Source organism: Opisthocomus hoazin, chromosome 4, assembly GCF_030867145.1.
Source record: "Opisthocomus hoazin isolate bOpiHoa1 chromosome 4, bOpiHoa1.hap1, whole genome shotgun sequence".
NCBI classification, from domain to species: Eukaryota; Metazoa; Chordata; class Aves; order Opisthocomiformes; family Opisthocomidae; genus Opisthocomus; species Opisthocomus hoazin.
The window spans coordinates 15,981,988-15,993,870 of record NC_134417.1 but is presented as its reverse complement, the minus strand read 5'-3'; the positions used below and the strand labels follow the sequence as shown (position 1 = coordinate 15,993,870).

At 46.3% G+C, this 11,883-nt stretch overlaps 1 non-coding gene across 1 annotated transcript; it reads left to right on the top strand.

The window, feature by feature from the left end:
• The first annotated feature begins 3,737 nt into the window (after positions 1-3,737).
• TRNAN-GUU (transfer RNA asparagine (anticodon GUU)) lies at positions 3,738-3,811 on the top strand. The gene has a single exon. It is a non-coding gene; the product is annotated as a tRNA-Asn (tRNA).
• The last annotated feature ends 8,072 nt before the right edge of the window (positions 3,812-11,883 follow it).

Genomic DNA, 11,883 nt, shown 5'->3' with positions numbered 1-11,883 from the left:
TCTTCCAGTAAGTTATGCTGGAGCTGCCTTTGCCATTAAAGTTTCTCTTCACAGCAGGGTCTTAAGAAAGTTGAAGGAATGTATGTCTGTCGATTCAGGAACAGGCACAACAAGTCTAAGTGCCTTCCTGAACCACTGCCTTAAAATAACTTCACCAATGGCCACTTGTGCAGTGACATTTTGGAAATGTGCACTGCCTTATTAGAAAATTCGACTGTGAATACCAGGCAATCTGCTGCGGTTCCAGGGATGTCAGCCCAGAATCCCAGCAGCCTTCCCATCTCAGCAGAGCTCAAAAAGGCAGTTTTTAAATTAAAATCTTCATGCAAAATAATAGACGTTGCAAGATGGGAAGCCTCATAAATTGAAAAATGTCAGTTGGTTTTGTAGAGGCAAATGGGAGGTTGCTTATTTATTTTCACCTCATAAACATTTCAGAAGGGATTCTAGCACTTTGTTAAACTGCTGCAATATTGGAGTTTTCCATGTTTATTTATACACACCTAGTAATCTCCCTGAAGTAGTCAAAGTGCCTGGTTTCAGCAGTCCCACAGCTGGTGACCTGGGGTTTTATTTTTTTGTTGTGCTGGATTAATGTTCTGATAGACAAATCTGAGCAAAACATGCACATTAAATTCAGTTGCTTGTTCCCTGAAGAAATGTGAGAGCCCCACAGCTATCCTCTTTAGTCCAGGTGCACTTGTCCAAAGAGGGCTGATGACCCTTGGTGTATCCCTTCTTTTGCAGCTGCAGCCAAACCTCTGTTTTCTGTTTGGAGCTCTTGACTGTACTTCAGACTCCATCCCATCAGCAGCTTACCTGTCACACTCAGCGCAGGTGGGTCTAGTGCTGTGTTCAGGACTTGCAGAGGACTTGTTGTAAGGCAGGATCCCAGGCTGACTTAGGTTGGCTCAGCTCCAGTCAAGATTATTGGCCAAATTCTCAGCTGCTGGAAAGTTTAGTTAATGCAAAGTAATTGTGAAAATCTGTGAAGCTCTGTACAGTGATTCGTTTCCACTTTCAGTGTATTTGTGCTGACTTGCCACACTGGAAACTTGCTTAAGCTGGTGGAGTAAAGGGGTATTTCCTCTGATTTCAGCTGGTCTTGCAGTTCCTCTTATTCTCCTGGACCTCATCTTCATTTCAGTTACACCAAAGTAAATGCTACGAAGGGCAGAGAAGCTGTAACACCAGAATAATACTGTGAGACAAAAGAAGCCTTTTACTTATTTTGCTACTTTATCTTTCATCCTGCGCTTATGTGTCCTCGTGTGTCCTTCACCCTGTCCCAATGCAGCGGCATCAGCCCCAGTTTTCCTGCGCCGAGCCTCCCTGCTGCGGTCAGCCCTCTGACCCTGTCAGTGGGATTCGCTCTGGAGCTCACTGGCCGTGGTACTGGGGGTATCCCTGCTGAACATCCCCCAAACATGTTTTCTAGGTAATATCAGTGGTTAAGCTTTCACCCCATGAAAGCCAGCACGAGCCAACAAAGTCAGCAGTTTTGGGCCAGTGACAGGAAGATAAGTGTCATGGGCTAAAGCTGCAGTGCAAAAGGTTTTTGCATGGGTGTTAAGGGATGTGCTCATGACAGACACCAGGCTAGCTTAACCATCTGGACAACATCTTCTCCTGCATCTGTGGGTGTTTTTTGTTCCATTATTTTTGTTGAGCCATATACCTCCCTCATCTGGAATGTCTCCGTTGATTTTAGTGAGTTTCTCGGGATTTTCATCAGTGCTAAAGAACATTTAGTTCGTTGCTACTAATACTGACACTACCTTGACCCTGCAAGGACTATGGCAAATAGGCCAAATATAAAGCTGGTGTAGGCAAGAATAAGCTCCACTGGAAGTTTTGGGGGCAGATACTGCAATCCTGATAATCTGTGCAAAGCAGACCTTCTCAGTGTGTAAGGTGGCCAGGAGAAGTGTGTAAACAAAATTGGCATAAAGTAGGTGTGTAAAATGAATACAACTTCCATTTCTCTGGGTCCAAGGGAGGTTTGGAATGGCATGCAAGGAGAAGTATAATGATGAGTACCTGTGTGAGGATGTCGCTGTGTGAAGAACAGGGAAAAATAAACCCTGCACAGGTTTATGTTATCTGTGGATCTAGCTGCTGGTATTTTGGTGACTCTGCCATCTGTAGCACGCAAAAAGGGCAAAGCTTGTGATTTTTAAAAAAGCGTCTGGGACAATTTCCTTCATTCCCAGCTCTTTGGATGGCAGTACCTGCAGCGGTGCTTGTCGTTCCTTGTGGGAGGGGAAGGAGCAAGCGACCTGCACCTCGTCTGCTGGGAAGTCCCGCGGGTGTAATGCTTGCTCTGTTCCCGTGCTCCTTGCCTACCTGGGTGCCAACGTTCAGTGTGTTACAGTGGCTTTTCTCAGTAATATGTGTCTATCCTGCTAATCCTGTAATCCATGTTTGCCACTCGGATTTAGTGTCCATCCTTCTGCTGTGCTGAGGACTGACTGAGCATTGCGGGGCAAGAAGCGTGCCCTCCCTCCCCCTCCCTCTGTAGGTGTGAGCTCCGCTGCCCCGGCAGAATGGGAAGGGAATGTGTTAATGGCTCTGTAATGAGAAGGGTGATTTTTCCTGGCAGCACCTTTAGGTTTGCTTCCAGGATGTGTACAGTTATCATTTACGCTCCTTTAAATTCTTTCCTTTTCTCAGAAGAGGTCAGTGCATAGAAAGAGAATTTGGATTATCAGGCTGCTGGCACTGGCCTGTATTTTCCACTCTGTGTGCTTGGAATATAGTTTGGTCTTGTGCCTCTCCTGATTTGTTTACCTTTTCCCTTCCCCTCTTCCTGCTCCTCCCCAGTAAGCTCTTGGATTTATCTTTTCATGATAAATATTTTAAAATTTTTAAGTGAGTCATGAAATCACTTTTGCAATTTCTCTGTGAAAACCTTGAAATAGCACATTTGATCTCCTGAAGTGTGAAGAGCCCACCAAAATGACCAAGACATAGTAGTGCTTGGGTCCTCAGAGCACTCAGAAGACACCAAATTTGGGCCCTTGCTACTGCAACAAAAGCTTTGAAAATGTTAGATCTAATCCTTAATCCAGAAGTGTCATAGCTGTCAGTGTAAGCTGGTCTCCTTGCAGATGGGGAAGTGCTCAGCATATCACGTGACATCTCACCCTGTATTGGTACAGGACAGGTAACACCTCCCTGCTTTCTCCACCTCTAGTGTGCTGCAAAATCAAGCTGTGATTGTAGGAGGCAATGAGCAGTCAAAAGGTAGAAAGAGAAGCAAAGGGACCGCAGTAGCAGCTGAGAAGCCCTTCTTCAGTCGTTTCTGTTCAGAGTTTCTGTACCCTTCAGAACAGAACTGTACAGGGACAGGACAGCTCTGGATTGATCTGTATTGCAGAGCTTCATACAACGACACTCTTCAACCCCTCTGATCTTGAAGTTCTGTGGTTTGGAGTACCAGTGCTCCTGACTTACATATGCGAGTCAAGTATTGCAGTTTGAAATTCTGCATTGTGGATTCAAATGTAGCCCTAAGCCATGGTGAACGGCAGTGATCACCACTTCATAGCCACCTGATGGCTTCCTGGGGGATGAGAACTCTCAGCTTTATCTTTTTGAACCATTGTTAAAGTGGTGGAAAAGGCCACTTTGGTCTATGTGACATCTCTGTTACTTGGAATCAATGTTTTTAGGAAGGCAATTTCATTTTAGGAAGGAAAAATATTTTTTATTTTGACGACAATTGCAACAAGGGAGTCTCTGTGGCGCAATTGGTTAGCGCGTTCGGCTGTTAACCGAAAGGTTGGTGGTTCGAGCCCACCCAGGGACGGGTTCGCTCCTTTCTTCTGCCCATGGCAGGGAGGGTGGAACTAGATGATCTTTAAGGTCACTTCCCACCCAAACCATTCTAGGATTATATGGTATTGGGCTGTCGGGCTTTGGCCATGTAAGGCTGTCTGTCATAGAGTGTGATATATTTCTGCTGCCAATTCCTAGCACAGAGGAGAAAAGGGGTTGCTCCCTGCACCCACCCCCACTCCCCCAGTGAGCCCAAGGCTTGGGACTGGGGAGGCAGTGAGTATACTTCCATGTGAAATGACTAGGGATGCCTCTGATCGGGTGATAAATATTTGTATTTCCTAGGGACCAGTCCTGTTTCAGAGCAAGCAACCAACATAATACTGCTTCTACTGCTATTTTCCTCAAAAAGAAATATTAATGTAAAAATAGAGTAATTTAGAAATAGCTATCTTCCCTCAGCTAGCTGTCATGGCAGCAAAAGCCCCATAACAGAGCCAGTCCCTGAGCCAAGGTTATTTCTAAACCACTTCTAATTCGTGGAAACAAATTTGCAAAATTTTGGGTAGTCTGGGAATAAGAAAAGTCACTTTACAAATCATTGTCTGCTGCAGGAAAAGCAATTGTCGTGAACCCAGAGCATAAAAACACGATAAGGGGTTTTTTTAGTGTTTCAGGCCATGTGACAAATTAGAGGGATGCCAAATAACATAATTTCAACACAGTCAAACAGCTCGTGCTCCACTTGCATGGTGATTATCCTCTCAGTTTACACAGATCTTTGCACTTCTGTGGTGCTTTAATAACATCACTTTAAAGCCCTGACATTTGGGTAAAGTGAGGAGCAGCTAATACTCACAGCACCTACAGTCATCCGTCACTGTCAGCTCCGGGCTGAGGTTTCTCTGCTTTCTAACCATGTGGCTGTACGCTTAGCTTAAACTCCTTTTTCTGACACTGGGTATTTCCCATCGCTCCCAGAAAACAACCTGGGGAGTCTCTGGTTGTTGTGCCCAGCTGCCTGAACCCTTGAAAGCCTGTGCAGACAACAGGCGGAGGGAGAGGTTTGCAGTTCACTGTCAAATGCTGTTCATTAACCCTGGCTGCTCCCTGAGGGCGATGCTGGTGACATTGCATTATTCATGTGGCAGTTGAGCAAGCAACCTGCTCAAGATGGACAGAAGGGGAGAAACATCACTCAATAATAAGAGACAGCCTTTGGTCTGAGGACCTTACAGGACCAGGTGAGGAAAAGGGATGGAAGAAGGGCAAGGCTGAAGTGCTTCAGGTAGTAGTTGTGTGTGAGAAATGCCTTGAAGAGGAAGGGCATGATTTTTCTATCCTTGCAGTCTATGCAGCCAGGCTTTGGCTATGTTCATACCTGTGTAAATCACAGATAGCTCCACTGACTTCAGTGCAATGACAGCGCACTCTGCTATCAGGGCCATTGACTTGAGAGCAGTTATTCCACTTATAACCTGGCTGAATAGAAGCCAGTCCTGTATCTGTCATGGGAAGACCAGAACTGGCTGGTAGCTGGCTGTATTTTCCAGTTGTTGGCTTTCTGTTTGATCCAGTGAGAATCAAATTAATCCATCAAGGAAATGGGCACTCCCTGTTCCTGAGAGCACTGGAGGTCTCCGAGCATTTTGTAGGAGCCCGACTTGCATCAGTGCCATCATCATGTGCCCAGCAATGTCTGTGTGCAAGCAGTCTCATACTGCTCAGCAGCCTGGCATCCCCCGCCCTACAGAGCCATGGCATGGCACCGCCAAGGACAGGGTTTCTCCCTCGCTGAGTGAGCAGAGCTGAGGTATCTGTGGCAGTGTGCAGGGTCAGTTCCTTTTTTAGTGGCAGCCTTAGGATCCCACCTCATTTTTGTGTTTAAAATGCTCCTTGTGTCATTTATCACATACTGTTATTATTTGTAATTTTATTGCAGTATTTACAAAAAAAGTCAGCCACTCCTTCTGTGTTTACCTTAAGCACATCTGATGTCCAAGGCACCAAAAACATTGCAATGTCATTTTTTTCCCAAATACAACTAGGCTTTGCTATGGCAAGGCTGGGCTGTGGGGAGTATAGATTTTTCAGAGCCGTAAAGGATGCTCTTGTCACGCAATGTCCCAACTTCTGTGACATGATGTGGTTCACTAGCCCAGTTCTGCATCCTGTCCCATGTGGTCACTGGAGTTGTGTGCTTGGTGGCAATGTGCTTGATTTGGGGCTGCAAGATGGGGCTCAGAGTGCTTAGTCAGTATTATCTGCTCTGTTTCATTCCACTGGTTCGTTGGTTTTAAGTATATTTTGGATGCCTAAAAATTCCAATAAGAAATTTCTAAAAGAACATCAGAAAAGCCATCCACAGTATTTAAATCACTATGTTAACGCGACTGAGCTCATGCGGCTAAGAGATTGCAAATCATTTTCAGATGCCGTCAGCGTCTTTTTTTTGTGCTTCTCTATGTCCTCCCGTGACCATTGCTTGGAGAGCCATGTACACACTCGAAGGATTTTCTTTGAGGGGAGGGCTCAAATATCAAAGTGGAAAAAGAGCATTCAAACCTAAAAGCTGACCATAAAGCCCAGCACATCATTTTCAGAAGCAGAACATTATTGTTACTCTGCTGACAAACTTCTTTTGAGGGCAGCAGCACGGTCCAGCACCATTTTAGATTTGTCTTGAAGCCGCACAAAACCAAAATAAATATATGGTTACATAAGAAACTATATTACTTTCTTGCTTCTAGGTTCCAAGTCTAATTGTAAAGTAAGCACAAATCCAGTATGTCTGCCCTTATGGAGGTAGAAGGCCAACCTCCTCCCCCGTGCGATCCAGTTGGTTCGCACCTGGGATAAATGGGCCAGCCAAGCGGAAGGAAGGTGGTTTTGTCCCTTCTTCTGAGGTCTTCGTGTAAGATGTGGAGGCCTTCTGCAGAGGTGGACACAAGGGGACAGGTAGGGAGCAGCGTTGCACAGGCTCTGGAGAGCAGCCGCGGCTTCGGGAGGTCAGCGTGTGGGTTTTGGACACAGCCCAGCATGATGCAAGTAACTGAAGCCCAGAGGATTACATTGCTCACATGAATCAATAACGATTTATACAGCTTCATTAGTATGCCAGCAGCAATGCCTATAGTAAAAGTGGCTTAACGCTGTGCATGATACAATCCTGCTTTCTGCTGCGTGTGACTAGGGAAAGAGTTATGTAGAGAAGCTGTGACAAACCTGCAGTTTTGGAGCTAGGCTCTGAAATTTGGCAGGGGATAATTGTACTTCTTTGCCCCTGAAGGTGTTGTGAAAATATATGAATCACTGTTTATTTCCAAAGTGCTTGGACACTGTAACTTCAAATGGGATAGAAAAACCCATGAAGGAATCCAGTTTGCTTTAGAGCAGAGATGAAAATGCTCATGTAAGACAAACCGTGGCCTGCAGAGGGGAAGGAACCAGCCATGCGGCTGTCATGACGCAGAGCAGGACGAAGAACACACAGCAAGAATAAGCGGGCAGTGTTAGGACCTGGAGTTTTCTGAAGTTGGCAGTCTCTCAGCTTTAATCAAGCACAAATTGTTCAGTTCCATGCAGAAGGGACTGGATAATGTTTACTGCCCTGCGCTCCCTATGGGAACAATATCAGGGGTTCCTCCTGGCTTCTTGGCTAGGCTAGGATACAGCAGCCACAGAGGGGAAAGAAACTGGTAAGATCAAAGGGCATTTTCTATGTCATTGTGTTCTGAAAAGGACTTTATAGCCCCTGGCTATCGGATAGTGTACAGTGCTTAGTGTTCTGCCTCGGTTTCTAGACCTGTAGCGTAACAGAATAATGTGTGTATATGTCTGTGTGTGTAAGCTCCTAAAGAAAGGATGCTGCAGCAGAGAAGGTAAATTGCATAAAATCTGAGGCACCTGGGCAGCAGGACAGTGACTGCTATAAAAGCCCATGTGCAAGTGAATGCTGTCAATATGAGCAGCCACACGTTGACAGAGGATGATAAGATAGTTGCCTATGAAGAACAAATAAAAATGGCACCTACCCCAGGCAACCAAAGTTTGAAAACTCCTCACAAAGGAGACTGGTAGCATCAATGTTGTGGACAGCATGGCCCAGAGAGCTGAATCCGAGGTCATCTAGTCATGGAAGAAGTGAAGCTGAGATAAACCCGATGCACCTCCACAGGCAGAGGGACGTCTGGAAAGCAGCTTTTCTAAAAGACCTGAGGGTACTGGCAGATGAGCTGACCATGAGCCAGTAGTGCCCTCGCAGCAAAGGCGGCCAACAGCATCCCAGGCTGTGTTGGTCTGTGCAGACATCTGGAGTGCTGGGCTTCCCAGTGTACAAGAGAGGCGTGGGCACACTGGAAGGGCCACATCTTGGAGCATGTGGCATATATGAGCAGAGGGTGAGGGAGCTGGGATTGTATAGCAGGGGTGATCTTATCAATGCATATAAATACTTGATGGGGGAGTAAAGAAGACAGAGCCAGACACTTTTCAGTGGTGCCTGGTGAAAGTACAAGAGGCAATGGGCACAACCTGAATACAGGAAATTCCATTTAAACATCAGAAAAATCTTTTTTTTTTAAAAACCATGGCAGTGGCTGATTAATGAACAGGCTGCCGAGAGGGGTTGTGGAGTCTCCATCCTTGGAGATATTGAAAACTTGACTGGGCACAGCCCTGACCAAGCTGCTTTAGTTGACTCTGCTTTGAGCAGGGGTGTTGGACTAGGCAATCTTCAGAGGTTCCTTCCAGCCTCCACTGTGCTGTGATTCTGTAACAGAACACAACTCTCCTGAATCCTAGGGTAATGTCTGCAGTGAAATGGTTACTGGGAGTCTAAAGATCTGCTCTTTTGTGATTAAATGTTACCAACAGAAATACATGTTCAGGTATGGGGCTGCACATGCGCAGATGGTCTGTGCATACGCGTGGATACCTGGAGAATCCCTACATATGCAGGCAAGCCAGCGCATCTGGCCAGCCTGCCAGAAGAAAATGTGAAAAATTGCTGAATTCCACCTAGACAGAATTTCCAGCTGGAAAAAAGAGGACATGTCTAGGGAAACCTGGCCATGAGCTATTCGTGCCTCCAGGATCTTGCACTAAGTCTCTGTACAGAACAATTTCTCCTAAAATAAATACTCACCTATTCAAACAAGGTCTTTGTACACCAGAAACAGTATATTCATCACTTGATTATTTGGTGGGTTACTTGCTATTCAGGGCTCTTTGTATTCTTCCGTTTAAAACTGCTTGGCTGTTCCAGTCAAGGCAAAGAAATGAGAGTACGTAGTTGTGTTTATATGTAAAGGCTTGCTGCTTTTGTCACACCAACACATCTGGCTTGTGTGGACAAAATTAACTCATGCAGCTGTGCCACTGGTTTAGTTTATGCACATTGCTTGTGAAAAATAAGCTGTAACAAAAGTCAGTTTAGTCTGGGGGTTATATTTGCTGCTTTTTATTATAGCTGTGTCGTATAGCTAGCTAGCTATATCTTTCACTCTTCTCAGCAGTACCATGAGTGCAAAATACACGAATGCAAAATGCCAGTTGGGTGACCTCCCAGGCAAGGGGGGGGAGGAATAATCGAGGAGCTGACAATCAGCGCTCGGTAATTTATTCCTGTAACGGTACGTGGATCGACTCTGATCAGCTGAGACCTTCCTCCTGCTGCAGGCAGTAGCGCTCGCCCCGGCAGACAGCTCGTCGGCAGCAAGCCCAGACCGGCTCTGTCCGCAGTGTGGCCACCTCTAGAGGGCGGTGGTTGACTGATGGATGTCTGCTGGAGTGGAAGGGGGGTGCTGGCTTCTCCTGGCTTCTCCTGGATCGCCCGGCTGTGATGCAGCAGCTGCTGAGCAGATTACAGCTTCAGGTGCCATGTGTCTGACAAGGAAAGGTCTCTGGTCCAGGTGAAGTGATAGAGGAGATGTGGCCGAGTAATGCAGCGGAATTTGGGCTAAGCATTAGGATGAACTTTACAAACTGTCGTGAGACCTTTAATTCTTAGAGATACCAGAGACCTTCATTTCTAGAACAGCATTTGTTTGTGAGGTCCGTTGCAGGAACCAACTATAAGTACATTGAAACCAGAGCAAAACAGGCAAGGAAATCAAATCAGTCAGCATCAGTTGCTCTAAACTCCCAGGTTTACACTAACAGCTTGCTCCAGTTCGCTTCCAGCACAGAATGGTCCCACAGAGAGTCACAGAATGGTCGGGGACGGAAGGGACCTTTGTGGATCATCCAGTCCAACCCCCCCTGCCGAAGCAGGGTCACCTACAGCAGGCTGCACAGGACCTTGTCCAGGCGGGTCTTGAATATCTCCAGAGAAGGAGAATCCGCAACCTCCCTGGGCAGCCTGTTCCAGTGTTCCATCACCCTCAGAGTGAAGAAGTTCTTCCTCATGTTCAGCTGGAACTTCCTCTGCTTCAGTTCGTGCCGTTGCCCCTTGTCCTCTTGCTGGGCACCACTGAACAGAGCTTGGCCCCATCCTCCTGACACCCACCCTTCAGATATTTATAAGCATTTATAAGGTCCCCTCTCAGCCATCTCTTCTTCAGCCTAAACAAGCCCAGCTCCCTCAGCCTTTCCTCATAGGAGAGATGCTCCAGTCCCCTCATCATCCTCGTAGCCCTCCGCTGGACTCTCTCCAGTAGCTCCTCATCTTTCTTGAAGTGGGGAGCCCAGAGCTGGACACAGTACTCCAGATGGGGCCTCACTAGGGCAGAGTGGAGGGGGAGGAGAACCTCAATTCCAGGGCTGGGCTTACCGGGAATGCGGGGACAGTACCTGCCCGATTAACATCATTTGGTGCAGGAGTTGCTTCCAGGGAGAAATAGCTGCCTAGCTCCAAGTTTTCATGGCTTCGTCTTCCTCTACCTGCCTGTCAGGTAAGAACCTAGTGGTGACATTTCCTGCAGCACCCTGTGATGTTGTGAGTGGTCCGTGTGTGGCCCTGCCTGGCTCCCACACCACTGGTTTCTGTCTGAAGAATATCACTCACCCTCCCCTTTTCCCTTAGGCTATTGTTGTCATTTTGCTGCTTAGCTGCTTTCTTTAATTCTTCTGTATTGTTTCTCCTGCTGTCAACGAACCAAACTCCATTTTACTTCTCAGCTCTGCACAGAAAGTGGGGATTAGCTGTGTGAAAAAAACCTGTGAGGTTTGAATTTAAGCTGCTGCTGTGCATTCGGTGCTGTGCTATGCTGCCACATTTGTAATTAGCTCTAGAGCTGAAGTATGTGCCCTGCAGCCACGATGCACACTTCGCTACTCTGTGCTTTGTGCACCATGCCACAAGGGTTCATGGGTCAAAAAGAGTTTATTTCAGTGACAGGTGACATCAGCACACGTCTTTGACAAGGGAGGCAGTGCAAAAACATCAGCACCACTCCCTCTCTTTCCCTTTTTCTTAGCACAGAAAGATGAGGCTGGTTCTTGGCTTAAAATCTTTATATTTAGCATGGACTCCAAGTAGCATAGCTAGAGGGGATGGGAACACAATCTACTCTTTTTCACCTCTGTGTTGCCAGTTTGAATTAGGACGAGGCTGATACTGGTCCAGAATTATTACTATTTGCTTAGTACTTTGAGACCTCTTTGTGTGGTTTTGTTGCCTCTCATCCCTTAGCCTGTGGATCGCTGCATCCATAGCACAAAGGGCCCCGTCACTCTTCTTGGCCATCTTCACTCCTCACGGCCATCTTGGGCTGGAAGCCAATGGCATGGGCACAAAAGATAAACTGTCTTTTTTATTTCCAAACACATCCTGCTCTATCATAGCATGACTGTTACAGAAAAAGCTTGCATTTCAATAAACTGTCCTCGTTTGGGATTTTTGCTTTGTTTTGCAAGTGCTTTTTATGGATTCTTAGATGTCATGACCCAGCTCCTATCACAAACACTTAATTCTAGCACAAAGGACTTTTTAGAAGCGCATATATAGAAACTGCTAGAAGGAAGCCTAACATTCCTGAGGAATGTTACTGTCTTCAGTTTTATGTACTACCTTCACTTTGTGGGTTTTGCTTCTCAAAATCTATCTAGCTGCAAGGAGTCATCTTAAATGGAAGTGACACAGCAAAAGCTACTTTGATAGGC